The sequence below is a fragment of the Macrotis lagotis genome, chromosome 5, assembly GCF_037893015.1.
Source record: "Macrotis lagotis isolate mMagLag1 chromosome 5, bilby.v1.9.chrom.fasta, whole genome shotgun sequence".
NCBI classification, from domain to species: domain Eukaryota; kingdom Metazoa; phylum Chordata; class Mammalia; order Peramelemorphia; family Peramelidae; genus Macrotis; species Macrotis lagotis.
The window spans coordinates 177,016,306-177,044,072 of NC_133662.1; the positions used below are offsets into that span (position 1 = coordinate 177,016,306).

Sequence of the window (27,767 nt, forward strand, 5' to 3'; positions counted from 1 at the left end):
TGCTTTTTGTTTCACTTGCTCATTGCACCACGGGTTTTTTTTTCTCAAGTAGCTGGTGGGTTTCCTGTTCTAGGTGTGAAATGACTGAGGGAGGGCAGAAAGGGAAGAAATTGCCCTCCTCCCTACTCGGAGCCAATTTCTTGAATCATGGCACATAAATTATTTGCTTTAGATGAAGAGCATTTTGGCGAGGGCCTTTTCGCCCCAGGAACCACATGTGTGTCGTTGCAGAAATCTGTAGTGTGATGCTGAATCGTGTATTAATGGGATCTTTTGGGTGGGGAGGCCGTTTAAATCATATTTCCCTTTTGAAGCTATGTAAAATAAACAAAGGTCAGATTTTTTTTTTAAACCTTATTTATCAAAGCAAGTAGTATGAAGAGTTCCAAACGGCTCTGTGTAGTTGAACCTTACAGAGAAGCCAGTTGCTGGCACTAACTTGCATAATGTCCTATAGCGTCATGATGAGATCCATTCTATTTAGTCGGCACACATATTGAGCACTTTCTGTGTGCAGCTGGGTACACATTTGTGATTCTGTCACTTAACAAGGAGATGGAAGGCTGACTATAAAATAAAGGAGGGATGGAGCAGAATATAAAGCTGTGTAAGACCCAGGCTTTACACTCTAATAGAACTTTTATATTAGGAGCTTTTCGTGTTCATCTTATTAGGATTTAAGCTGTATTAGCCGCTTCCAAATACCTTTTATATCCTTTTTCTGTCCCCAATATTACCCATTACACACTGTGTTCCAGATTATACCATTACTCACTTCCAGATATTGTTCTGCTCTCTCTTACCATAGTGTCTTTTTTTGGACCATCTCTTCCTTGGAATGGCTTCCTTCATTTCAATCAGTTGATATCATCTTTTCCTTCCTTCTTGGATCTTAAAGCTTTTCAGCTGAGATCCTTTTCATCTAGAAGTGGTTCCTCCCTCCTTGAATCTCCACACATTCTGTATTGAATCAACTCAACCATTTGTTGTTCCCAATCCTGAACATAGTAGGAATTTTATGAATGCGCATTAGATCTGGGATTGTATACTTAAGTATGTTGCCATCTCCTCCCTCCCTAGTGGATTATAAACTGCTTGCCAGTGGACTGTGCTGCAGTCTCCTGGGACTCCTAGATCCTTTTTAAGCTCAATTCAAGTGTCTCCTCCTACAACAGGTCCTTATGTCTCCAGTTGGATAAAATTTGTGTTTGATAAAATTTGCTCATCTATAAATGGAGATGATAATAATAACATCCACTTCTCAGAATTGTTGCAAAGATCAAATTGAGATACCTGCAAGTGCACGGAATATACTAAATGTTTCATAAATAACTATTTTATTATTGATCACTTGTATCTGTGATCATTCCTCACATAGATTTTAAATTCCTTGAGGAAAGGGAATATCTCTTTTTATTTGGGTAATTGGTTCACTTTCTTAAGCTTAAGATGTTTTTGTTCATCAACTGACTTCACTTTTAGTAAGAGTAGCAAAAATCACGTTGAGTGGTTCTTTCTCCTTGGGGCCACCATTTTATTGAGCTTCTGTTAGCATATAGTTGCTGGCACTAGCTCGCATGTTGTCCTATAGTGTCATTACTAAACAATATGACAGCTGAAGCCAGGGGTATTATTGGGATAAATGGTAAAAGGCTCAGGGTTACTTCTCCCCGGTCACCTTGGGCAATCATTTCATGTCTTTAGGCCTCAGTTTCCTTCTTAGCCTGATGAGAGGGGTCAGGCCCCTTCCCATAGGATTCTATGCCTTGAAAGGAGGAGATGGACAAAAATAAAGGCAAACTCTCCCCCCCAAACTACTGAAGACCATTTCACTCAGATGAACAAAGATTGAATTTGAGAATGGCCTGATGAATTTGAATCCTCAGGCCTGATAATTATTATACTCATTGTCTTCTAAAGTTTATAGGTGGATTTTAATGGTAGAGTTGTGTACCATGTGCCTCTGGTAAATGAGACACTTGGTTTTACATTGTGATAGTCACATGAATGTATTAGCTCATACTCTGCTAGATACTCAGTTAAGTAGGAAGTATTTTTTTTAATCTTTAAAGGCTTCTGATTACAATCATACTTGTGCCTAATCTTTTAAAGGCTTCTGATTACAATCATACTTGTGCCTAAATTACAGATCAAACTGTCCTATAGATAATAGTTTTATTAAAGTGTTCACATAATGCAAGTTAAATATTAAATCACAATAGGATAAGATCTGCTACTGTCATCTTAGAGTATTTAGATGGAGAGGTGTTTATGCTTTTTCTACAAGTCCACCTAAAGTTGAAAAAGAAAACAACAATTCTGTTAACCTCACCTTTTTCCATCCCTCAGCTGTAAAGAGTTGAATTCATATTTTGTCAGCATTATTTGTTATAGGTCCTGGGATTATGGGAAAGACAAAGGTTAGCCATTTTATATAAAGGGCAGACTTCAAAGTAGAATTGTAATTAAAGATTAACTTGTTTGGTGATGATCAATTGGCACTGACTTCCTATTTTTCCCTATATTTGTTAAATGAGGGAGTAATTAAGATGATGTCCTCACTTTAAAATTCCATACTTACTATAGTGATTATTATCTTTTTCTTCTCTTAGTTTTGGATAAGTATACCATTTTTTTTCAAAAAATTTATTTTTCAATTTACATTTATCTTCTCTTTCCCTTCTCTATCAAACACTAAAAAAGAAGAAAAATAAAAGCTTTATGACAAATAATGCATAGTAAAACAAAACAAATTCCCTCATTAGCCAGTCCAAAATATGTCTCATTCTGAGTCTAACATCCCCCTGACAAATAACAGGGAACATGATTCAACTTCTGTCCTCTGGAAATGAGGGTTGTCATTGCATGGATCAGAGTGTGTTAAAGTTGTTTTATAATCTGATATAAATTCATAATACATTTTGCCAGGCTCTAGATCCCCCTCCTCCAATGCACTCTTTCATATCTGTATATTATTTTGATTCTGTTAAGAAATGTGTGACTTTCAGGTCTAGGAAAAACTAAGAATTTTTAAACTGGTATATTTTTGAAGAATGTCATCAGATCATTTTTTTTAATCCAGGTGGCAATACTGAATGTTTACCATACTGCTCAAGCAGGATGTGGTAAGATAGCTAGTTGATAGAGTAGTACATCGTTTATAATTGACATTAAAATATTCACATTTTTTCCAGTCACTAAAATGCAAGGAACCAGGGTGCAGGTGTACTGGCGCCGATGCTTCACAACCATCTGTATGGAGTTCAAATGTATATGGGGTTCAAATGGCAATGTTGGGGTGGAAGGGGAGAGGGTAGTTGATAGTAGTATGCTGTTTCCTAAGTGGTACCTGAATTGTCCCTTTCTGTACATACTTTTTGCACTGTTATTCTGACTTGATGAATTTTTATTCCCCAAAGACTGAGAATTGAAGCCTTGGTTGGGCAGGCTTTTGTCCCTTCTCCAGGGGAACAGATCAGGTATGTCCTGTGGGACTCCAGGAACCAAGCAGCATTTCCCTCATTTTTAGAGTCGTTCTCCTGTATTAAACACACAACATTGTGTCTCTTGCATGTAGAGGATATGTTCCTGTAATACTAGGAAGGGGGAGAGTTCTAACTCCTCAGCTCCCAGCATGCCTTGTGGTTAAGAGCACATATTATATACCCATGAGAGCCTCAGGAGCCCCTCGTGGCTCGCCCTGATTACAGACAGGACCGGTTTGACCAGTCCCTCCTTTATGGAGTAGGCTGGTGCTATTTTCATGTCTTTGCACAAAGATGTTCTGTGCCACAAGGTTGACCTTTGTTCTCTAGGTTTTGATTTTAAACTTTCCTTCTCCAGCTCTTTCTTAAGACAGACTTCTTAGTTTGTAATCTAATACTTCAGCACCTCCACAACCCTTTACTGACTACTTGGCTAACCTTTCTGTATTTACCCAGCCCCACCTTTTTTTTTTTTTGCTTTCCTCCTGCTTATTCACCACCTTAAATTCATTCTGTAATTGAACTTCACTAATAGGACTATAGTTTCCTGTTCCTATGGAGGAAAATAGATTTCGTCAGCAGCATTTAGTAAAGGGCCCGGCAACTAAAGTTTTAATACTGACAAAAATTTCCTCACCTTTGAATTGTAGGAGCAAATTACACGTGTAGTAAGAGGTGATTCCTTTCTCCTATTTCTAGAATGTGTAGAGATGGAACCTGTAAATGGAGGTGAGACTACAGCAGGGGCGGGGCTCTCTGAGGAACTCTGGTTGGGGAGGAGGAAATATGGAAGGTGGGCCAGGAACTCTAGGGCATTGGTAGGAAAGATGTGGGAGAGCTTGTTGTCATCTGACAGTGATGGTAAGCGGAGGAGGAATGAGAGTTAGTTTTGCTCCTCATATTGGGAGGCTGGAGCTATTTCTGGGGACAGAAGCTCTCGGCATTGTCAGTTTGAGTGGGGGTTAGGGAAGTTTTAGTCCCGGTTTCAGTGGTGGTAGGAAGAAAGGAAGATGCTGCTGAAGAAGAATTCTCACAATCATGTCCCTGGCCAGTTTAGCAATAACAGATGTTGGTGAAGGATAGAATTTTAGAGTTGGAAGGGAACCTCTCAGGCTCACTTCCATAATGTAGTTGACAAGTATCCAACCTTTGGTTGAAGATGGTCAATGAGTGGGAGTCTCCTGAGGCCCCTGGGAAGTATCCTACTACACTTGTGGATAATTCTAATTGTTTAGAAAAGTTTTTCTGACATGAAACATAAATTTGCCTTTTTGAAACTTCACACATTGTTCTTGGCTCTGCCCTTTGGGACAAAACAGAACAAGCCTCATTCTCTTCCAGATGACAGCCCTCAAGATACTTGAAGATAGCTAGCCTATTCTTTTCTGAGCTTTCTCTAGGGGTGGGGGGGGTGCATTATTGAGTAATGGGAAAGCTAAACAAAGGTTTCCCAGAGTATGCCTAACTTTGCATTTTCATTTTGAATGTGTTTAATCTTTTGAAAGTAAATAAAGTAACCATTCTGCAGTCCTTATTGCTAAATACTGTGTCCTTGTAGAGATTGATAATGACTAAGCAACATGTATCTTTAATGCCTGCTATGTGATCAGCATGATGCTAAATACTTGCTCTGTGTGTTGTGGTGGGGGGAGTAGTAGAGGGGTTAGAGATAAAAATGGAAAAGTATAATGCCTCTAATTGCCAGGAGAATATACTAGTCAGGAAGACAAGTTTAACAATTAGGGCAATCCAAACTGATATGTAATTGAGTTCTTTCTAGTTTAATAGGTGTAGGAGAATTCAGTGTGGGCTGAAAAGAATCACGAAATCAAAATTAGGAGGTACCTTTAGAAATTGTGCTGTCCCCTGAAGGTAACTCAATAAGATTAAGTGACTAGTTAGTTAATGGTTAGTTTGGCATTTGACCTAGGGTCTCCTGATATTCCATGCAAGATGGAGAAAACATTTTGAACAAAGGCTCACTTGCAGTCTATGAAGGAGACAGTATATCTATCTCTTTATAGATGTAGATAAACGTACACTATTAGTGGGAAATGAAAGGCCATATAAATGTAGGTAGTACTAGAGGTGAGTTTTGGAAGAAGTCAGGCATTCTAAGATATGAATGTGAGGAGGATGTTCATTCTTATTAAATGGGACTGCCTGAAAACAGCATGTGGGGAGCAGGCTGATTCAACTAGGGTGGGAGGTTTTGATGGGCAGCAGTAGAGAAAAAGGGGAAGGAACAAGCAAGGGAATTATGTTCACCACTTTACAAATAGGATTTCATTTGATCCTCACAACATCCTGGGAAGTAGGTGCTACTGTTATTTTCATTTTACAATTGTGGAAATTGAAGCAGGCAAAGGTTAAGTGACTTGTGCAGTTACACAGCTACTAAGTGTTTGAGACTTGGCTTTGGACTCCTCCAGTCTTTGTGACTTCAGACCCATAGATCTCATTGTACCTCCTAGCTGCTTCTAAAGTAATGCTTAGTAAGATAATGATAGGGTGGGGATTCTGTTATGAGAAAATAATTTGAATGTGATCCTGTGGATTCAATAACTTGCCAGTTTATCGAGCATTTATTAAGTGCCTACTGTATACAAGCATCTACTTTGGGGATACAAAAACAAAACAAAGTTCTTTCCTTGGGGAAACTCATCCTTGAACAAGGAGGAGAATAACAGATAAGCTAATACAAGATGTTTTGAAGAGGGAGGAATCACCTTAAACTAGGACCATCAGGAAAGTCCTAGGCAGAGGCATCTGAACTGAGTTTTAAAGGAAGGTAAGGATTCTAAAATGGAGAGGGAGTGCATTTCAATTGGCAGAATAGCCTGCAGAGACACAGAAGTGGGAGAGTGGAAGTTCTGAAGAGAACAAATAGACCAAGAGTTTTTAAAGGGGAATCACATACAATTAACCTAGAAATCCTGTAGTAAGATTGTCAAGGGTGAGGAAGGACCGGATAAAGGGAGACATGGGAAGCAAGGAGACCAGCAGACCAGTTTGTCAGCCAAGTATTTATTAAATGCTTCCTCTTTGTCAGGCATTGATACAAAGAAAGATAAAGACATTGCTCCAGTGACAGAGACCTCCTACAGAAAGGTCTGTTCAAGTCAAGACTCAAAAGCAACTCCCTAGTTCTGCAAACATGGGGACACATGGAAGAGTATAGAGAGAAGAGTGCCTGTAGAGTGTGTAAATAAGGGAGTAACTGTAAGAAAACTGAACAAGGAAGCTGGTGCAGTAGACCTGGTTGAGAGGGGATGGAGGCTTGAACTAGGCTGTGGTTATGTGAGTGGAGAGCATTTCCATGGATGTAAAACATGTGGGATAGAATGAACAAGGCTTCAAAACTGATTGGCTATAGAGATGTGGGGGAGTAGAAGAGATTTCCTGCAAAGGTGGGAAACTAGGTAAGGTAGGGGAATGGAGTGAAAAACTATGTGGATAGCCAGTGTGGAAACATGGACCAAGGAGATGAACTGAGGAGCAGCAAGTTAAATTCAGTGTACTAGATTGTAGTGGATGGGAAGGGACCAGGTTATAAAAGGTTTCAAAGGACAAATAGGGTTTTATGTTCGATCCTAGAGGTTATAGGGAATCAATTTGAATAGGGGATATAGAACTCTGCTTTCTAAAAATTTTTAGGGGACAGCTAGGTGGCACAGTGGATTAAAGCACCGGCCCTGGAGTCAGGAGTACCTGGGTTCAAATCTGGTCTCAGACACATGATAATTACCTAGCTGTGTGGCTTTGGGAAAGCCACTTAACCCCATTTGCCTTGCAAAAAAAAAAACCTAAAAGAAAGAAAAAGAAAATTTTTAATATTCAAGAGGGAAGGAAGATATATAGGATCACAGATTTATAACTCAGAAAGGACTTTAAAGATTGCCAAACCAGCCTTTCACTTAGTAGATGAGAATGTAGAGGCACATGGAGGAGATGACCCAAGGACACAGAGGTAGAAAAGAAGTAGAATTTGAACCTTAAGTCCTCTGACTTCAATTGCATTATATGTCAAAAGCTGAATTTTGGTGATCAAGGAAGATGAAGATTGATTTAAGAGACCATTGATTTGCTTATTTTTAAACTGTCTTTTACAGGTGATTTAAAAAATTATTTCTAAATTCCCTGTACTCACCCTCAAAATAACTGACAAAGTGATCTCATCGAATGTATGTATTGTTCCATTTCTTCACTGCTAGAAGGAGGTGCTATTTTGTGGAATCAGTATTGGTTCTTCTACAGGGTGGCTAGATGGCGAAGTGCCTAGAGCACTGGCCTTGTAGTCAGGAGGGTGAATTTGAATCCAGGCTCAGACACTTGCCACTTATTAGCTGTGTGACCTTGGGGAAGTCACTTAATCCTGATTGTCCTGCATCCAGGTCATCTCATGACATCAGAAATTGTCCTAATTCATATCTGTCCACTGGACCTAGATGGCTACAGAGGAGAAAGTGAGGCTGGTGACTAAGCATCACACTCAAATCCAATTCATATGCATGTCATGACCTTACCTTCCTGAGGTTATGGTCTTCTTAGAAAATGAAGGACAAACATTTTTTTAAAAAATATTCTTGTTGTCATATTACTTTTTAATTTTTTTTATTTTTAGGTTTGTGGAAGGCAGTAGAGTTAAGTGGCTTGGCCAAGGTCACACAGCTAGGTAATCATTAAGTGTCTGAGGCCAGATTTGAACTCAGATACTCCTGATTCCAGGGACAGTGCTCTGTCCACTGCCACCTAGGTGCCCCTAGGACAAACATTAATTAATCTGTTCTAATTCCTACAAATCTTCCCATGTGTCTCCAAATTCCTTATGTTCATCTTGTAGTATAGAAATATTCCATTAACAGTCATAGATCATTATTTAATCATTCCCTAAACTATGGATCCCTCTTTGATTAAAGTCCTTTGAAACAGCAAAAAGTACTGATTTGAGTATTTTGGAATATATGGGAGCTTTCTGTCTTTGACCTTTTTCAGGTATAAAAAGCCATTGGGTTTAGCATTTAAAACATCATTTGATAACTCTAGACAAAGCCAGTCCTTTGGTGAGGTTAGAAGTCACTTTGGAGGGACCTGTGTGTGATATGTGAGGAAAAAGAGAAGTTTGGCAGTGATGAGAGGAGAGGATTCAGACAAAAATTTGTTGGGATGGCCAGACCAATGGAACGTCTGTTTTTTTTGTTTTTTTTTTTTTGTTTGTTTTTTGCAAGGCAAATGGGGTTAAGTGGCTTGCCTTAAGGCCACACAGCTAGGTCACTCTCCTAGAGATAATGAAGATGAGAGTTGAAGTGACCAAGGGAGCTTGAATGATTCTCAGGAGTTGAGTGGGGAAAGATCAGCTATCCAAGTAGAGCTTTGGTCTTGAAAAAGAAAAGAGGTCACAAAGGATGAATGAAATGGACATTTTGAAGTTTGTAAGAGAAAGCTCACAATGGATGGATGACTCCATTTTTCTCAGTCAAGTAGGAGACAAAATCATTTACTGATGGGGAAGGAGGGATAAGAAGGAGAAAGATTTGAAACAGTTTCAGGTAGAGAACTGAACAAACAAAAATAAATTTTTACTGTGAAATAGAGAGGGCCCAGTTGAAGTTAGATAAACCCAGTTGACAAGTGACAGGCATCTTGTCTTTAGGAGAGGATCAGAGTAGGGATGAGATAGAGGTAATGTAGATGTTGGAGTTTTCCATGATAGGGCAAGGGGACAAGGGCCTCAAGGGTTGAGGATCTTGTACAGTTTAATCATTTTATTAAGACTGAAGGAGCTTGAAACTAGAGCTGGAGTGATGGTTACAGTAAGGGGAAAGGGGGTTATAAAGAGAAAGAATAATTGGGAGTCATTTTAGGTTCTTGAACTGGGGAAGTAATAATATTTTTAAAACTTTGAACTAAATTCTTTGATATGGGATATATCTCTGGGAGGGGAGAAGAGAAAAAATAAATCAAAGATAAAAATTAAAATGAAAAAGTTTGTATACTGAACCTTCTGAATATAAAGCTTTTTTTTAAAATGAAAGTAAGAAAAGAAAACTCATTTTTGTGAGGTCCCATTGGTGTTAGTAAGGAAATAGTGATTGTCACAAAAAAAAAGGTAAAACAACCTGAAAATTTTATTTGGGTAGTTCTCAAAATACCTGTTTGGTTTCAGGTTTTTGCTGTAGAGTCACTTTTAATAAACCTAACTCACTTAATAAATTTGCTTAGTCATTATAACAGCGCGAGCAGTTGAAACAATAAGAATTTTCATACTATTGTGAGATATTTCACACAAATATTTTTGTGTTGTTAAATAATGATTTTTTAATTTTTTTTTAAAAGCAAGATTTGGTGCATGACTTGATTTAAAAAAACTTTATTTAGATTTCCAATTCTCAAAATTGCATAATTGTCGGAGAGCATATTTTATTTTAAAACCACTTTAGCCAGCTTTACTTGATTTTTAAGTTTAGTTTGTCTATATAATTGAGCATTCTTTAGACAAATGAGGATTTGCTTGGTTTATCTTGAAGTACATGGAATACCATATTTATCCACTAAATCAAGTCCAAACTCCTGTCATATTTTCAAGGCCAATCATAATCTGTTTCCACTTAACTCATCCAAAAGTTTTTTTTTCCACCATTACCTTCTTCCTCCAGTGTACTTTGTTTCAGTCCTAGTTCCTTATTGTTTCACATAATAGCAATGCATTTGTCTCTTTGTGTCCCATATTTAAACTATCTTTCCTTCTTCCTCTATCTATCTGGTTCTTATATACCCATTAATATTCTTTGACCTCTAGTTAGACAGTTTATAATATGTTAAAATTCTGATTGCTGTCAATTTAATGGAAATTTAGTGGTGCAATTTAATGGAAAGAGCCCTGGATTTGGAAATTGGAGGACCTTTGGAAGATGGAGGTTCCTTGCTCTGCTGTTTACTTGTGTGACCTTGTGCAAGTAATTTCTTATTTTGGGGCCTCAAATTTGTCATCCATAAAATATGAGAGGTTTGGGTTAGATTATCTCCGAGGTCCTTTCCATTTCATGATGCTATGATCTTGTTTCCCCAGCTGGGTGAGATGATGAAGTCCAGAGGTGCTAACTGGGAGGGAATGAAAGGATGGCTGACCTACTTAAGCATCCTCCTCTAATGAATTAATTGGATCTGGGCTGAGCTCTCTAGTCCTAAGGTGGGGTTCCTGGAGCAGAGAGTATTTTTGAGATGTGAGTTCCTGGGCTGAAGTGATCTTCATGGATAGGGTTTTGGGTTATGGTAGAGAATTGATTAATTGAAACCTGATTAATTCAGTTGGAGAAGGATATTTTTTTATTTATACCAGTTATATTCTGTGATGCTGAGTAAATTTAAATACCTCTCAATGTCCTTTTACCATGCTGATGCTAGATTTCATTGTGCATGGGTTTTTGTATTATAACCAAGGTATTGCCTCAGCATTTCTTCATGACTGCCATCTAGTTTCCTTGACATGTAATAGTTCCTTTGGAATTCAGAAAGCACTTGTCTCTCTCAGGTCATTTCTCTTGATTGACTGTACACCCAATATTTCTCTTAGGTACATGGTGAATTAGAGAATTTTTCTGATTATTTTAAGTGACCCTATAAAGAATATGTAAGAAAGTTATTTCCTGTAGTGTTCACTGTAATAGAAGCAGAGATCAGATATTCAGTTTTGGAGAATCCTCCTAAACTCAGATTGAACTGCTGGTGGAAAGACATGAGAAATCCAATTACGTATTGCTTTAGAATTATGTCACTAGTGCAGCATTTGAGCGAGAGTGCAAATGTTTATGTTTGTCCTCTTGTATTTTTACTAGATTCTTATTTTATAATTTAAAAATATTTTTGTGCTTTCCCAGTATAGACATCTTAAGTTGTGCCAATTTTGTTCTTGTAGAAAAAGGTATTGGGGTTTTTAGACTGTTCCCCATGGCTAAATTTTGGACTTGGAATAATTGAGCAGAATCCTAAGGATGTGACAGTTTATCATGAATATTATGTATTTGATATAAGGACATGAAATGAGGAAGAATTGCAAATTTCTAGTTAAGGGGATAGGGTAGTACTTGAGAAAGAGGCCTAATGGAGTCTGTCTAATCTAGGACTTGAGATGGAATAGAGCGAGTTTGACTTGGGTTGGAGTTCTGCTTTGGAGGGAATTCAACTGACTGTTTTACTCTGAGGTAATTGTTTTACCTCCCTCTGCCTCAGTTTTTTCATTTGTAAAACAGTTGTAATTACCTAATCCAGCTTCAGTGAAGAAATAACTTTGATAACTTTAAAGAACCATATAAATATGAGTCATTGTTTTTGTTTTTTTGTTCCACCTTTATTAGCAACTAGCTGTATAACCTTGAGAAATTATTTAACTTCAGAAGTTTCTAGCTTTCTTATCTGCAAAAGAACTTAGATTGCATTATTTCTAATTTAAAATTTTTTTTTGTCAACTGAAACACTCTATACTTTGTATTAAGTTCTTTGGTTTCCCTGGAAAGGCTGGAGAGAAAGATGAATTGTAAGCACTTAAAAACCATAGGAAAATGTAGAGAAGGAAGCAAGTTGTAGGAGATGACCCTTCTCAGTTTCCTATCTTAAATCACCCTTTCAGTTCTCGATGTGAGTAGGATAGTTTCCATATAGGTCAGAAGTTGATGGTGTTGATCCAAGACAGTTTTGTTGATGTCAGGAAGAATTCTTAGGTTTTGGAAGGGAAGGCAGAATGAGAAATTATTCTTTGGTGATGGCTTGTATTTGTTGTTTGTGGAATGAATTAAAGGCTAGTTTGGGAATAAATCGAGATTAAAAAGTGCTGCATCTGCATTTCTCTCTTCCTTTCTTGTCTCCTCAAAAGTCTGGTTTGTTTGATGGTGACTGGTAGGTAGAGACTGGGGAGGATTGAGGAGTGATCCTTTTGAGTCACAGGGGAGGATCTGGGATTTCTCTCATTTCCTTCTGTGCAGGTGAGGGATTACTGGATCTTAATCGCCAAACAAGAAGTTTCTGAGAGATAATTTGATCCAACTTTTTGCATTTTGTAGAGGAGAAAACTGAAGCCTAAAGAGCTAATAAGTATGTGTCCAGGCTTCCAGTCCAACTCAACTCCACTGACTCCTTTCCATTACAGTATTTGTAAAGCAGGTACCTCAGTTATCTGGGAATAAAGACCAGACATAGTAGCTTGTTTCCTCCCCAGGTTAGAGAATCTTAGTAATTTAGTACTTCGAAATGGACTTATTTACCAAAAACCCAGGTTTTCTTACTCCTACTCTACCCTTGCATAGAACTTAATCTGCAAGTATAGGCCACAACTGAGTTCCATGTAGTCTTTCTTAATTCTATTCCATTGTATGTCTTTCAACTTAAACTTCATTTTTCAAAGAATGAACAAAATTTTGGAAATTAACTATCTCAGTCTACCCTGGAGTGTGTGCTTACATGAATATATGAAAGAAATATGAATTTCATTGGCAATTTCTGATGTGGAGGCACTCTCCCCTAGGAGAGAAAAGTCTGAGGCTTATTTGCCTGAGGTTTAGAGGCCTGTAGTTTTGGGGGGTTATAAGTGGTTCTTTCCACTCCTCCCTTTCCCTAGGAAGATAAGACTGTTGTACTTTCCTTGGGGTCAAAAATTTTTGTCTCTCACCTCATCTTTTGTCCAAAGCTTGTGATTTGTGGAGGTGTATGTGTGACAGTTTTGTAAGCTTGGCATGTCATTTTTACATTTATGTGGTTTAAGGAGATCCTAAAGACAGATTTGGTATTAAGTAACATGGGTTGTGATTTGTGATATATGTTATGCATTCTTTGAGTTTTCATGCATTCCTTATTAAAATGATTAACCAAGACTTCAACAGTATTAGGCAGTCTTGAATGCTATCTCCATTATCTACTGTTTCTACTTTTTGAAATATATAATGTAGTTGGAAGAATGCTGGCCCACCTAATGGTTCTGGTACTTATTCTGCCATTAACTTTAAGACTTTGAACAAGTCACTTCATTTCTCTGTTTATGTTTCTTCATCTGTCAAATGAGAGAATTAGACTAGATCCTCAGTAAGGTTCCTTATAGACCATAAATGACATTGGTCATTTTTTATTTTGAGAATGCCACAACTTTGAGTCTTTTTAAATCAAGGTGGTAATAAAGTCTTTTAATGAATGAGGACAGAGTGGGGCTTATACATTTGAAAACAATGTTTTAAACCTTTGTCTAATTTATATGAGTGAAAGCACCTTTACATTTATTGGGGAGGGGAAATTGTCCCTTAAATTGTTTTGGGGAAAATTCTAGAAGAAAAATCTTGTTATGTTTTGAGAATGAGACAGTAATTAATTCAGCTGGGAGATGAGGCTAGTTTAACTGTCTTCTCTGATTGTTTCTGGACTGATTGCCAGAGAAACAATGTGTGCATGTTGAATTTGAGCCACATGTTGGATGTAAGCCACAGCCTTTAATCTATATGTATCTCTGTAGAGAAGACTACAATTGGTAATCATTGCTCCATTTGCTCTGTCCTCATCCTCAATTAATGAATTCTGAGAACAGCAGAACAATTCCCAGCAAATCATTTCCCAACCAGACCCTTTCCCTTCTTTCTCTTGGGCAGGGAAGCAATGTTTGTAGAAGGGTAAAGTGGAGACACTAATGGGGAATCCCTGGAAGAGACCTTAGAGCTCATTTAATCTGACCTTTTACAGATGAGGAACTGAAGACTAGAAAAACAAGACTTCAGCTCCTATCTTTTAAAAAAAATTTATTTGTTTTTTCCAAGTATATGAAATGGTAGTTTTTACCAATCATATTTTTTTTTTTGCAAGGTTTTGAGTTTTTCAAATTTTCTTTTTCCTTCCTCTCTTTCTCTCCCTCCTATCCCTGACAGAAAACAATCTGATTTAGGCTCAACATTTATAACCTTGCTAAACATAGATTGTATTGAACATGTTTTGAGAGAAGACTTAGACCCAAACATAAGAAAGAGTACATTAGAGAAGGAGCAGGTAGGTGGTGCAGTGGATAGAGCACCAACCCTGGAATTAGGAGGACCTGAGTTCAAATCCAGCTTCAGACATTTAATAATGACCTTGCTGTGTCACCTTGGGCAAGTCATTTAACCCCATTGCCTTGCAAAAAATGAAAAGCAAAACAAATGAAAAAGAATACATTAGTGAGAAAAAAGATGATCTAAGATAATAAGCTTTGGTCTTCATTGAAACTCTACAGTTCCCTCTCTGGATATGAATGATATTTTCCATCCCAAGTCTTTTAAAATCATCTTTGATTATTGTACTGCTGAAATGAACAGGTCCGTCATGGTTGAGCCTCATCACCCCAAATTGTTGTTAGTGTGTATGGTGTTCTTCTGGTTCTTTTCATTTCACTCAGCATCAATTCATGCAGGTTTTTCCAGAGTTTTCTGAATTCCCATTCCTCATGATTTCTTATAGAACAATAGTGTTCTATCACATGCATATACCACAATTTGTTCAGCCATTCCCCAATTGATTGATATCCCTTTAATTTCTAATTCTGTGCCACTACAAAAGCAGCGCCAGTCCTCTTGATGTTGGTTACATAAAGTAGCCTAACAATAGGAGATGAACTCCAGGGTCGGTGCTCTATCCACTGCACCACCCAGCAGCCCTTTCTTTTAATATATTCTAGATCTGTTCAACCTATACAAAATAGCTTATCCATTCTCTTTTCAACTGAAGATACTTACCAAGAGTATGTTCCCTTGTCTTTGTGCCTTCTTAGTAGTTTGCTTTCTAAATTATTTATTCTGTCTTCCCTCCAGAGGTCCTTGCCACTGTTGTTGCTATTTCTACCCTTAGGTTCTATTACAGTCTCTTTTAATTCCAGCAGCTCTCCTTATCTTTTTCTTTCTTATGTTCATTATTTCTTTTTTTAATTTCTATATCCATGACTTCAGGGCTGTCATGTATGCAGAGATTATAAGAGGTATTCAGATTGTTTGCTGTGGTCACTTTCTTTCTTCTGGACTGTGGACTCTTTGGTGAATTTCTTTGGTGAATTCTTCTTGGAGCCTCTTTTGGGGAAGGGCTTCAGATCAGTCATTTACTCCTCTGATATTTATTCCATTAGAATGTAAGCTTCTTGAGGACAGGAACTGCCTTCCTTTTAGCTTTCATTTGTTTTCCTTTCAATTAGCTGTGTGTGTGTGTGTGTGTGTGTGTGTGTGTGATCTGCTGTCCTCAGACTTCTCAAAGACATCCTTTTTTTCAGAGGGAAAAGAGGGAGTCCTATTAAGAGAGATAGAATGGCATAGAGCTAAAGAACACTTCCTCAGGGTCTGAAGATCTGGAGACTGTCTCACTTCTCAGCCCTGGGACACCCACAACCACAATACTCTTCTCTGGTTGACACTCCCCTAATTTGAATGAAAGTTTCTTGGAGACAAAAACTATCTTTTTGTGTTTGTGTCCTGAACCCTAAAGCAGAGTGTCTGGTCCATAGTCACTGCTTCAGGAGTGCTTTTTCATTGATGCATTTTCTAGTATGTGATATTGGTCAAGCAACTGAATCCCTCTGAGCCTTAATTTCTTCAGTTGTAAAATGGGGGAAATAAATGCTTATTAATGATGATTACAGAGAAGCATAGAAAGACTTACAGGAAGTGGTGCAAAGTGAGGTAGATGGAGCCAAGAAAATAGAATGACAATTACTACAATAGGATAAATGGAAAGAGCAACCAGATCTATTGAAGACAAATGGTGCAAAAATACAAAGAACAAACTATTTTTCAAGAAAACACCTTACAGAGATTGGGGGGGGGCTCAATGAGTGTGATATATTACGGATAATTTTAGATTTTTTGGATGCATGAATTGAATTTTTTTTTTCTTTTAAAAAAAAAGTGTTAAGAGAGAGCTTACTATGAGAGGGGAAGAATGCCAGGTGTAATATCTAGGTATCAGTACAGATCTTTGAGAAAATGTTAATTGATTTTATTTTCATCAATTGAAATATATATGTATGTATACACATGCATACAAATATATGTTATGTATGTACACATAAAACTTAACAAGTCCAGAACCAGATTCATTATCTTTTCTCCCTAACCACCTCTGCCCCACAACCAAACTTTACTATTTCTGTTGAAGGTGTCTTCTAGGTTTTTATCTAGTTTTGTTTTCAACTTCTCATTCTTCTTTACTAAGCTTTTACAATTAATTGCAAAGTTTTGCTGTTACTATTTTTATAGAATCTTTTACTTCTTTTATACCTTAGTTCAAGCATTTCATCATTTCTTGTCTGGACTGTTATAGTGGATCTTCTAATTTTCTGTGCCTCAAATCTTTATTCCAATCCATCTTACAAAGTGATCTTCTCTAAATATAGTTTGATTCATGTTTCTTCCCTGGTCAGAGATGGCTCCTTATTACCGCTAGAGAAAATACAACTACCCCTCCCCCCAATCACTTAATAAGAATTTCTTTTTTAAAATTATATGCATTTATTTAAGTCTTTTTTAGCATTTGAAAAAATTTTGGGGTCCAAATTCTTTCCCTCTCTCCAGCCCTTTCCTGCTCCTATTAAAAAGGCAAGAAATATGACACCTATTAATATATGTGAAGTCATGCAAAATATTTCCATATTAACTATGTTTCCAAAAAAGAAAGGTGAAAAAAATTCTTCAAATCTACAGAAAGTTCATCAGTTCTCTTGCTGGAGATAGGAGAGTATTTTTCATCATGAGTCCTTTGGAATTAACTTGTATCATTGTAGTAGTCTTTTATTGTACATCATGTACTGCAACTTGTGCAGCCATTCCTTGATTGATATCCCCTTAATGTTCAGTTCTTTTGCTATCATAAAAAAGAGCTACTATAAATATTTTTGTACATATAGATCCTTTCCCTTTTTTCTTCAATAATCATTTATTAAATATTTATCACACATTGGAAACAGTGGAAGGATGCAAAGAGGTATAAGACAGTCCCTTTCCTCAAGGAACTTAGTTTTGTTGTGAGGTATTTCCTCCATAATTTCTTGATAGACATAATGAAAATTTGTTGAATGATCATAAAACATAATGAATGATATATGACAATGTAAAAACAAAGTGGTTAAATCAGTAAGTGCTGGTGAATTTTATTTTAGGGTTGACAGATGCTACACAAAATGTGTAGCACTTGAAGTTGACTTTATTTTATCAAATTGATCATCATGTGACAGAATATAAAAAGGATTTAGCTGGGTGACGATCTGTGCTATGAATCCAATTTTAAATTACAAATTAGTCTTTGGGGTTCATGGAACTTCCTTCTGGTTCCTTGAATTGAGTCAGGAGAAAAAAAAAAGTCAAGAGTCTGCAAAAATCAGAATCTTTTCAGATCTTTTACATTTTTCTTCTGTTTATTGTCTTTGAGTTTTCATCCTTAAATAACTATATTTTAAATTCATTTTTTTTAAAGAAACCTGACCCCAACCTATTTTTCCAGTTTCTTTATGTTTTACTTTTCTCTCATTGAAGTCTAGCCAAATTGGCCTTCTCTATTCCCCACATATGGCATTCTGTTTCTCATGTCCATACTTTTTTCCTAGCCATTTCTCAAATCCGGGATGCACTCTCTTTGCACCTAACTAAAGCCCCTTATACTTGAAACCTTTGTTTAATAATCTCCATTTGAAGTGAGCAGCCTTTCTTCCTAATTATTTCCTAATAAACAGTCATGTTTTCTGTATACTTAGATATGGTTCCATTCTTTCCCTTGTTAAAATGTTGAAGTCCTTTGGAGTAAATAATGTTTCTTTTTTGTTGTTGTTGTTTTATATTTAATGCCAGGCAAAGGGCTAGTCCGCAGTAAATAACTGATTATTTGAATATATCACAAAGAAAAGTGTACTGAGAATCTGGAGACCTTGTCTTAGCACTTTGACTTTGGACAAACCACTTCATCATTTAGGGTCCATGTTCCCAAAGTTCTTTTCATTTCTGGCATTCTTATGATTCTTAATCTGTCTTGGTTTTCTTATTTATGAATCTAGTTCCAACTTACACATAAAGTTTTAGAGAATACAGAAGTTCTTGGCTGTTATTTTTAGTTTGTTATATTCAGTGGAGTGCTTTGGTTAACTTTGTGCATGCACATTTGGGAACTTGACTTCCCTTTGAAGAGAAATCCCTTAATAGGACTCTTCCCTATGTGTGGTCTGGGAGCTTTGGAATCTTCTATAGTATGATGTTAAAAATGGGGAGATAATTCTGTGGTGGGGAAGAGCAGATGCTTTTAGATATTGGTAAGTCTGAATAAGGTTTTTTAATTGACATACTTTAGAGAATCATTGTATTTGGATTTTACTTTCATTTTTACTAACCTTTTTTCTTTGTAATATTTTTGTATTTTAATTTATGCATTTAGAAAAATCAGCTAGACAGAGGCAAGGGAAAACTTGAAGTGTCTCATGATCCAAAAAAAGTTATGAATCTGTGGTTTATGTTAATGAAGCATTGGTTTGAGAGAATAGAAACCAATAACAATGGAACCAAAGGGGACTTTTGTAAATCAGATACCGAAGGGAGACTTTGTCAGAAAATTTAGGAAGTGCAAGAGAAAGTATGTAACTTTTGTCATTTTTAAAATGTGAAATTTAGGGGTAGCTAGGTGATACAGTGGATAGAGCACTGGCCCTGGAGTCAGGAGGACCTGAGTTCAAATTTGGCTGAAGACACTTAATTACCTAGCTGTGTGGCCTTGGGGAAGTCACTTAACCCCACTGTCTTAAATAGGTTTTTTAAAAATATGAAATTTAAAGTTACTTGTGTAGAAGGGGATCCTGAGATAACTCATTCAGAATTAATTCTTGGTTTTGATGAGTGATTTTGGAAAAAAGTTATTTGAGCTTCAGTTTAAATTTTTTCTTTGAAACAAATATTTTCCTTTTTTTTTTTTTTTTTTTAAAAAGTGAGGGTAGAGGTGTTTTACACAAATGCATCCTGGCTAAACTTAGTCATCCTTTTTTGTTGGTGTGAGGACCCTTTTGACTTCAGTTTTCCACCTGTCCTTTAATTATCTCACTCACCACAAGACAGATGTAGACTTTAAGCTTGCTCTGAGTACTTTTTTTTTTTTAGCACAAGCTCAGCTGTGGTAAGAATGGTCTATTAGGAAGTTATATGATAGCTTTTGACCTTTGCATTATATTTAATAATAGTAATAATAATAATAATAATAGCTGTCATTTATATAACATATTAAGATTTGTAAAGCATTTTATATATGTCATCTCATTTTATCTTTACAGCAACATTGTGAAGTAGATGTTGCTATCATCCCCATTTTATAGATGAAGAAATTGAGAGTGAGAGGTTAATTACTAGCCCAGTCATAAAAGGTAATGTTAGAGGCAAGTTTTGAATTGAAGTCTTTCAGCCTACCAAGTTTAGTGCCTTACCTGTTCACTGTGCCATTGGTTGCCACTAAATCACTTAAATAACTTTTAGGGATTGAAGTATAGATTCAGAGCTAGAAGTGTCCTTAAATTACCTAGTCCCAATATCCTCATTTTTTTTAGATGAGGATACTGAAGGCCCAGAAAGATGAAGTAACTGGTCATCAAAGTAATGTGGCAGAATGTGAAGTGAACTTGGGTCTTCTAACTCTGAACCTTTGCTGCCATATAAGAACAGATCAATTTACAATCCTCTACAACCTTTTCTATTAAGGTTTACAGTAAGTTAGTGTTTGTCTATCTAAAGACTTCTTAGGGTAGGTATGTGTTAAGTACATATATATATGTTTATATGTGCTATTTACTTAACACCAGAACATCTACTGTAGTATTTTCCAGTAGTTAGCTAGTCATGTTCTATTGTCTAATCCCCCTTGTGAAAAACCTGCTTGCCTGGAGCAGAGATTTTCTTTTGTAAGAAGCTAATTGGCCTTTATGGAGATAGATCACTTGACCTGGGCCTCATTAACATCACTGACAGCCAGTTGATTAGAGAGATAATCAAACCTGGTATTAGACATAAAAAAACAGAAAAGCTTAATGGAAAAAAGGTTGTGTCACAGAAAAGGCCCTCATCTTTCTCTTACATGATTTGTTGTCAGATTGATCATTATTTTCCTTTGCCTCAGTGCTTTTATTGGCACCCTGGGGTATCTGACCATTGGACTAAATTAGTTTGTTCATTTCTTTAGTTGTTATTACTCTTCTACCTATTCAGAAAAACTGGAGTTATGTAGATTAGTGAAGAAGGATAGATGATTAGGACCCCTATATTATTATGGCAATAACAACTGGCATTTTTATAGCATTTTAAGATTTGCAAAATACTCTACATTTTTTTAATTCTTAGGTAAGTACTTTTGCTATCTCCATTTTATAGATAAGGAAACTGAACACATAAGGAAGTTGTGATTTGTTCATGGTCATATAGTTACTAAGTATCAAGCAAAATTTAAACTCAGGTTTTTCCCACTTAAAATCTAGGGCTCAATTCACTGTGTAGCAAGAGCTCCAATCCCTCATTTCTGATTGTCAATTAGATAGCTCTGCCTGGAGGTGATTTGAGTCTTAAAGCACCTTGAAGTCATCATAGTCTCTTCAAACCTTGCTTTTCTCTTGGCTCTTTTTCCCTTTGTCTAGTTAACCTCAGAATTATATCTGATTCTTCCTTTTCCTTTACTCTCCATATCCACCCAGTTGAAAGTCTAGTTCACTCATATCCTTCTCTTTTTCATTTGTTTTCTCTTTCTAGTTGATCTTTTACACAACACTGGAGTAAACTTGGTATTGTCCCATTTGGAGCTCTTTATTTTTTCTAAAAACTTTCCATGTTTGCTTACCAAATGAAATAGTAATTTTGGATCTTGACCATCGAGGTTCACCATATGTGAATATTCTCTTACTTTACAAATGCAACCCAAATGGGGCTCTTCCTCTTCTGTTTTCTTCTGATACTGTTCCATCTTGGAGCCTTTGCTTACATTGCATCTTTTCTTCTCCTGATGTCTGGAAGGGACTTTTTCTACTATTATCTTCCCCCACCCACTCAACATCTACTTCATACACTAAGCTTCTCCACAAAGTCTTCCCTGATTCCACTCTGCTTAAAATTATTTACTCTCTTTACAGATTGTTCACATCTTTCTTCGTAGTTACTTGTGTCTTTCCTCTCCATTAGATTTTATACTCTTTTATAGTGTAGTTTTTGTCAGGTCCCAGCCCCTGGCCCCTAGCAAGTACTTAATAAATGCTTTGAAATGATGAAAATTTCATTTCAGGATCACTTTTGGAAACCTAGTACCATTAAAAATTATATAATAGGGGCAACTAGTTGGCACAGTGAATAGAGCACAGGCCCGGGAGTCAGGAGAAAATGAGTTCAAATACAGCCTTAGACACTTAATAATTTTACCTATCTGTGTGACCTTGGGCAAGTCACTTAACCCTATTACCATGCAAAACCCAAAATAAAATGAAAAAAATTATATAATATACTCTGTCTTGGGTCAACATTTAAAAAGAGGAACCATTTTCAACTATTTTCTTTGTTTTTATACTATATTTAAGGATAATTGATGACTTAGAAAAAGCTGGTTTATAGCTTCCACCACTTGGGTAGATATTCTGATTCCTGTCACTGCATAATACTATCCATGGAAATTGAAGATGAATGTCTGTGTTTCCTTGTCTTTCTCTTTAGACCACATGTCTCTATACTCAGCTTTGTGGTTTATTAAAATAGGAAGTGAATTATTTCCTGTATGAGTGTTAGCTGCTACGTTGCACTGTTTTTATAACCCCCAGATAAGGACAGAAATCCATCATTCCCAATAAGATGGGTTTTTTTCCTCCCTCCCTGGATATTCACTTCTCTCTTGGCACTTTGTTGATAACATTGAATATATCATTAATTATACTCACTGCTGTAAATGTTTATTCTAGTTCTCCTCCCCATTTCCCTTTTCCTGTATAGAAGGTTAGTGTTTCTGTGTCTGTCTGCCTCTCTCTCTCTCTCTCTCTCTCTCTCTCTCTCTCTTCTCTCTCTCTCTCTCTCTCTCTCTCTCTCTCTCTCTCTGTCTCTCTGTCTCTTCTCTCTCTCTCTCTCTGTCTCTTCTCTCTCTCTCTCTCTCTGTCTCTTCTCTCTCCCTCTCTCTCTGTCTCTGTCTCTCTCTGTCTCTCTCTGTCTCTCCTCCCCTCCCCTCCTCTCCCTTCCTCTTCCTTCTCCCCCTCTCCCCTTCTCTCGGCTTATGTCCAGGAGGACAAACTGGAAAAAGGCAGCACTAAACAAAATGGCTTTGATGAGTAATTTATTTCACTAGCTGGTGTAATGAGGAGTGACAAAAACCTTGGGGAGGAGGGATATTCAATTTGAAAATTAAAGAAAAAATTCTAAACATTTAGATTTGTTAATTAAATAAGATGGCAAAAGGTGCTCTAGGCATATGGTTTATATAGAATGTCTTCTATTTTGTGAATTTCAGTATTAATAGATATCCTGTATTGTATTTTGGTTTTTGACCTAAATGTTCATACTCTGATATTCTGTATCCACTCATTAATAATGCCTCCTGGGGCAGCTAGGTGGAGCAGTGGATAGAGCACTGGCCCTGGAGTCAGGAGGACCTGAGTTCAAATGTGGCCTCAGACACTTAATAATTACCTAGCTATGTGGCCTTGGACAAGTCACTTAACCCTATTTGCCTTGCAAAAACCTAAAAAAAAAATGCTTCCTTCTATCTTAGCTTATTTTTCTTTTTTGTTCTGTTTATTGCTGGAATGAAAGAACACGAGTTAGGAGGCATATTATGATACATTTAGGTCTTTTTCATAATCTTTGGGAAAATCCACATATTTCTGAGTTTTTAGAACTAGAGTGGTTATGCCCATCTATAGTGTATGTATATATATATATATATATATATATATATATATATATATATATATATATATATACTCCTTTCACTCCTTTGATAATGACCACTACTCCCCAAGTTCTCATCACTATCTCAGTAACCCACTGGTGGGTTTGCCTGTCTTAAGTCTCTCTCTGTTCCATTCCCTTTTCCTTTCAGCTCTCAGAATAATCTTCCTAAAATGGTGACCTTGTCACCACCCCCTTAGATCCCCTATTCAAATAAACTCTAGAATCTTCCTATCACCTCCAGGATCTGACAAAATTCTGTGTTGTATGTTCACTAACGTTTGTAAAGAGCTTAGCACAATGCCTGCCACACACAGTAACCACTTATTATGGGCTTGTTTCCTTTCTCTTTCTCTTCTCCTTTTATTGCTTAAGTCTGGTTATAGAACCAGCTATGTTTTTATATTAAATGTGGCAGCCAAGTTGTTGCAATATCAGAAACAGAGCAACTTGTTCCTTCCTCTGAGTTAGTTGACAGTATAGGACTTGTGTATTTCCATCTACTTGGTAATCTGCCAACATTTTCAGGATGTTATGAAATTTAAACTAAATAAAATTAAAAGAAACCCTTGTGTTCTACATGCAGATGTTAATTGGGGGGTCACACCTACTGGCAGTTTCAGCAGGAGTAAGGATGTTGGAATTGGAGGGGGAAAGGTGTTACTTTTTGACTTCAGAGCTAGCAAGCTATAGGGTAAAGCTTGTTTGCTTAGCTTGCATGAGTCTTGATGCCTAGAATAACTTTTAACCACACGACTTACTTCTGGATATTAGAGGGGCTTTTAGTTACATGAAGCTTTTTTTCTTTCTTTCTGAACTTTTGCTTCCTGTGCCTTATGTATTAGCCAAAAGAAAGACTCAAAAGTTAATGAAGATAGTGTAACTTGTCATTTGGTAGCTAACCAGTTATCTTTCTGCAAAGTGTGAATTTGAGACGACCAAGGTATATATATAGCTGTGTTCTCAGGGACTCCGAGCCCAAATTTGGATGCAAAATAATGGTGAGAATGCAGTCAATGAGAGGAAGCTGGTAAACTGATAGTTATTTTAGAAAGGGTAGTCATGGGTTCCTAATAAAGGTCTCTCCTAAGAGCTTTGGCCTTTTGAATTGTAAGGAGAAGGCAGAATTGCCTCAGGAGCCAGTAGAAGAATCTGTTGTCAGAGTAGGAAAGAACTTGTGCAAAAAAATAGCATGTGATCTCTTGGTCTATATAATCTGATGTAAGGTTGCTTTTTAAAAAAATCCACAGCTTTCCTCTGAGATGCCATCAGAGAGGCTTAGCCATTTTGAACCAAGTGCTATTGACAATCTATGATGAACTTAGACTTTGAAAGGATAGAGATCATATACCATGATAAAGAAATTTGAAGGATTGATTGGCCTAATTTTTGCATTGTTTTGAATTTTGTTGTAGTGATCATTTGTTACAAACAAGCAGTCTTCTGTGGTATTGTGTATATACATAAGAAAGATCCCTAAGAGGGTGAAAAATCCTTCTGTTATATAGAAACTTATCATGGTTTAGGGAAAGAGTGCTAAGTTCAAATTCTAGTGCTATAAAATGATTTTGGACCAGGGCATCAATCAGCAAGCATTTATTTATTTAAAAATATATTCATTTATTTTTCCAACAACATACAACAGTAGTTTTCACCAGTCATTTTTTTTTTGTTGCAAATTTTGAGTTACACATTTTTCTCCCTCTCTCCCTTCCCTCTACCCTCCTTCAACAAAAGACAATCTGATATTGGCTGTACATGTATAGTTATGCTAAACATAGATTCATATTAATCTTGAAAGTAAAATCAAGGGGTGGCTAGGTGGCACAGTGGACAGAGCACCGGCCTTGGAGTCAGGAGCACGTGAGTTCAAATCTGACCTCAGACACTTAATAATTACCTAGCTATTTGGCCTTGGGCAAGCCACTTAACCCTATTTGCCTTGCAAAAAAATCCCCCCCAAAACAAAAAACAAACAAAAAAGAAGAATCAAATCTAAAGGAAGGGAAAAAAAAACAGGAAAAAAAATCATACATAAGACAATGTTTAAAAATTAAAGATAGTAAGCTTTGGTCTGCATTCAAATTCAGCAGTTCCCTCTCTGGATGTGGATGGTATTTTCCATCTCACAAATCTTTTAGAATTGTCTTGGATTATTATACTTCTGAATTGAAAAAGTCATCGTAGTTGATTATCACCCAATGTTGTGTTGTTAGTATTCAATGAGCATTTATTACATATCTAATATGTAGTAGTTTCTAGGCTCTGTTGATTCTTTTCCAGCATCAAGATCTTAGTTTTCCTTTTAATGACATCTCACCTCAATTATAGCATAAATTCCCATTTGGAAACTGTCCAACTCTTTGAAATAGAGCTATTATCTGGCACCCTTTTGTCATCCCAACTGACCTAGCTGTTTCTTCTTCACTTGTGCCAATGATCATTTATTGAACAGCTGCTGTGATCTGGGTGCCATGGGGAAAGAAAGAAATGACATAGTCCTGTCTTCTAAGAGCTTGTGATCTTGTGTATATACATGAGAAAGATACCTATGAGTATGTGAGATAAATGTCTAGTGAGAGGTATTTAGACAGTCAAATGCTATAGAAAAGAGAATTCAAGTGATCTCGAGAGGTTTATATGGCCTGTTTATTTGGAATAAGCAGTTTCAGTTTTTGGAATAGGCTTATGTTTTTGTGTGCTTAACTATGTTCAGTACAACAAATAGTGATGCTAGGCAGCAGAAAATTTTGCTTACCTTTGTGAATTCCAAAGCCAGGCTCACCTGCCAGCTCCTTGAATAGACTTTTGTGCTCAGGAGAGCAGTTCTAACCAGGATTGAACTACACTGCTTCTTGGTAGATTAAACAAAATTTCACATCCTAGGTCATTGTATAGGATTTAGGGGAGGAGTGAAAGATTGAAAAGGAGTTTTTTTTCTTTTTTTAAAGAAAACCTGCTTCCTCTGGCCTAGCAGAATAGATACATACTGGGAAATTGCTGCTCTAGTTTTTTTTAAGACTAATTTTTAGAAAATGTTAATTGTTTTTTTTTTTAAATTAAATGTTTGGAGATTTAATAATAGACTTTTTAAAAAAAAAGTTTTTGCAAGGCAAATGGAGTTAAGTGGCTTGCCCAAGGCCACACAGCTAGGCAATTATTAAGTGTCTGAGGTTGGATTTGAACTCAGGTACTCTTGACACCAGGGCTGGTGCTCTATCCATTGCACCACCTAACCACCACCCGTAATAATAGACTTTTTAATGTAAAAAAATTTAAAAATTTAACTTTATAAACATTGAAATTCAAGAGATTGTTAATTGCATTAGAGTTTTGCTGCCTGCTCTACTTTTAATTAGCTTCTTATAGCATATTTCAGTTCCTTTATATGTTGGCCAGATATTTTTTCCCATTATTTCCCTTTTGCTTGTTCATGTTGTGACTCAGAAAACTTAGGCTTAAGTTCAGAATTTTGTTTTATTTTATATTGTTCATCTCATCTACACAACTTGACACCTTTGACTGATAAGCAGTTAGATTGTATTTGAGCAAAGATTTGCACATGTCATAGGGATAAGTAGAATTTAGAACTGGAAGGCTTTTTAGCAAGTTCAGCTCTCTCATTTTCCAGATGGAGGAAATTGAGTCTCAAGAGAGGTGAAATGAGTTGTTGAAATTATTGGTCTTTCTCCTTCCTTCCTTCCTTCCTTCCTTCCTTCCTTCCTTCCTTCCTTCCTTCCTTCCTTCCTTCCTTCCGCAAACAGGGCTAAGTGGCTTGCCCAAGGCCACACAGCTAGGTAATTAATAAGTGTCTGAGGTCGGATTTGAACTCAGGTACTCCTGACTCCAGTGCCAGTGCTCTATCCACTGTGCTACCTAGCCACCCCAATTATTACTCTTTCAATGAGCTAACAGGGTACAGGAAAAAGACAGGGAAGAAATGATCTAATGAAGAAAGGGAAATGGAAAACCTGAATCAGTCTTTTATCAAATGCATATCCATTCCATCAGGAAACATTACTAAATAACAATAACCAGGTTGTCACTTTGAAATTTCCCCTTTAAATTCTCCCACCTTTCCTTAAATTAAGGCTGGCCCATTAAGTGACTTAACCTGGGTGGCACAGCTAGTGTTTGAGGCACAATTTAAACTCAGGATGATTTTATTTTATTCCATTATTCTCTTTAGTAAAGAGAAGATGATTTGAAGTATCCCTGAGTTTTGTGATTTGGCTCAAGATGTCACTGGAGACTAACCAAGTCTTACTGTTGCATTGCTTCTCAAATCTGGTATCAATTTAGTTCTTTTTTTTTTTTTGGCAAGACAGTGCGGTTAAGTGACTTGCCCAAGATCACACAGCTAGAT

General features: G+C 36.8%; 1 protein-coding gene across 1 annotated transcript in view; it reads left to right on the top strand.

Annotated features, from left to right (window-relative positions):
* Positions 1-27,767, top strand: part of IGF2R (insulin like growth factor 2 receptor) — a 155,141-nt gene that overhangs the window by 1,044 nt on the left and 126,330 nt on the right. The window lies entirely within an intron of this gene.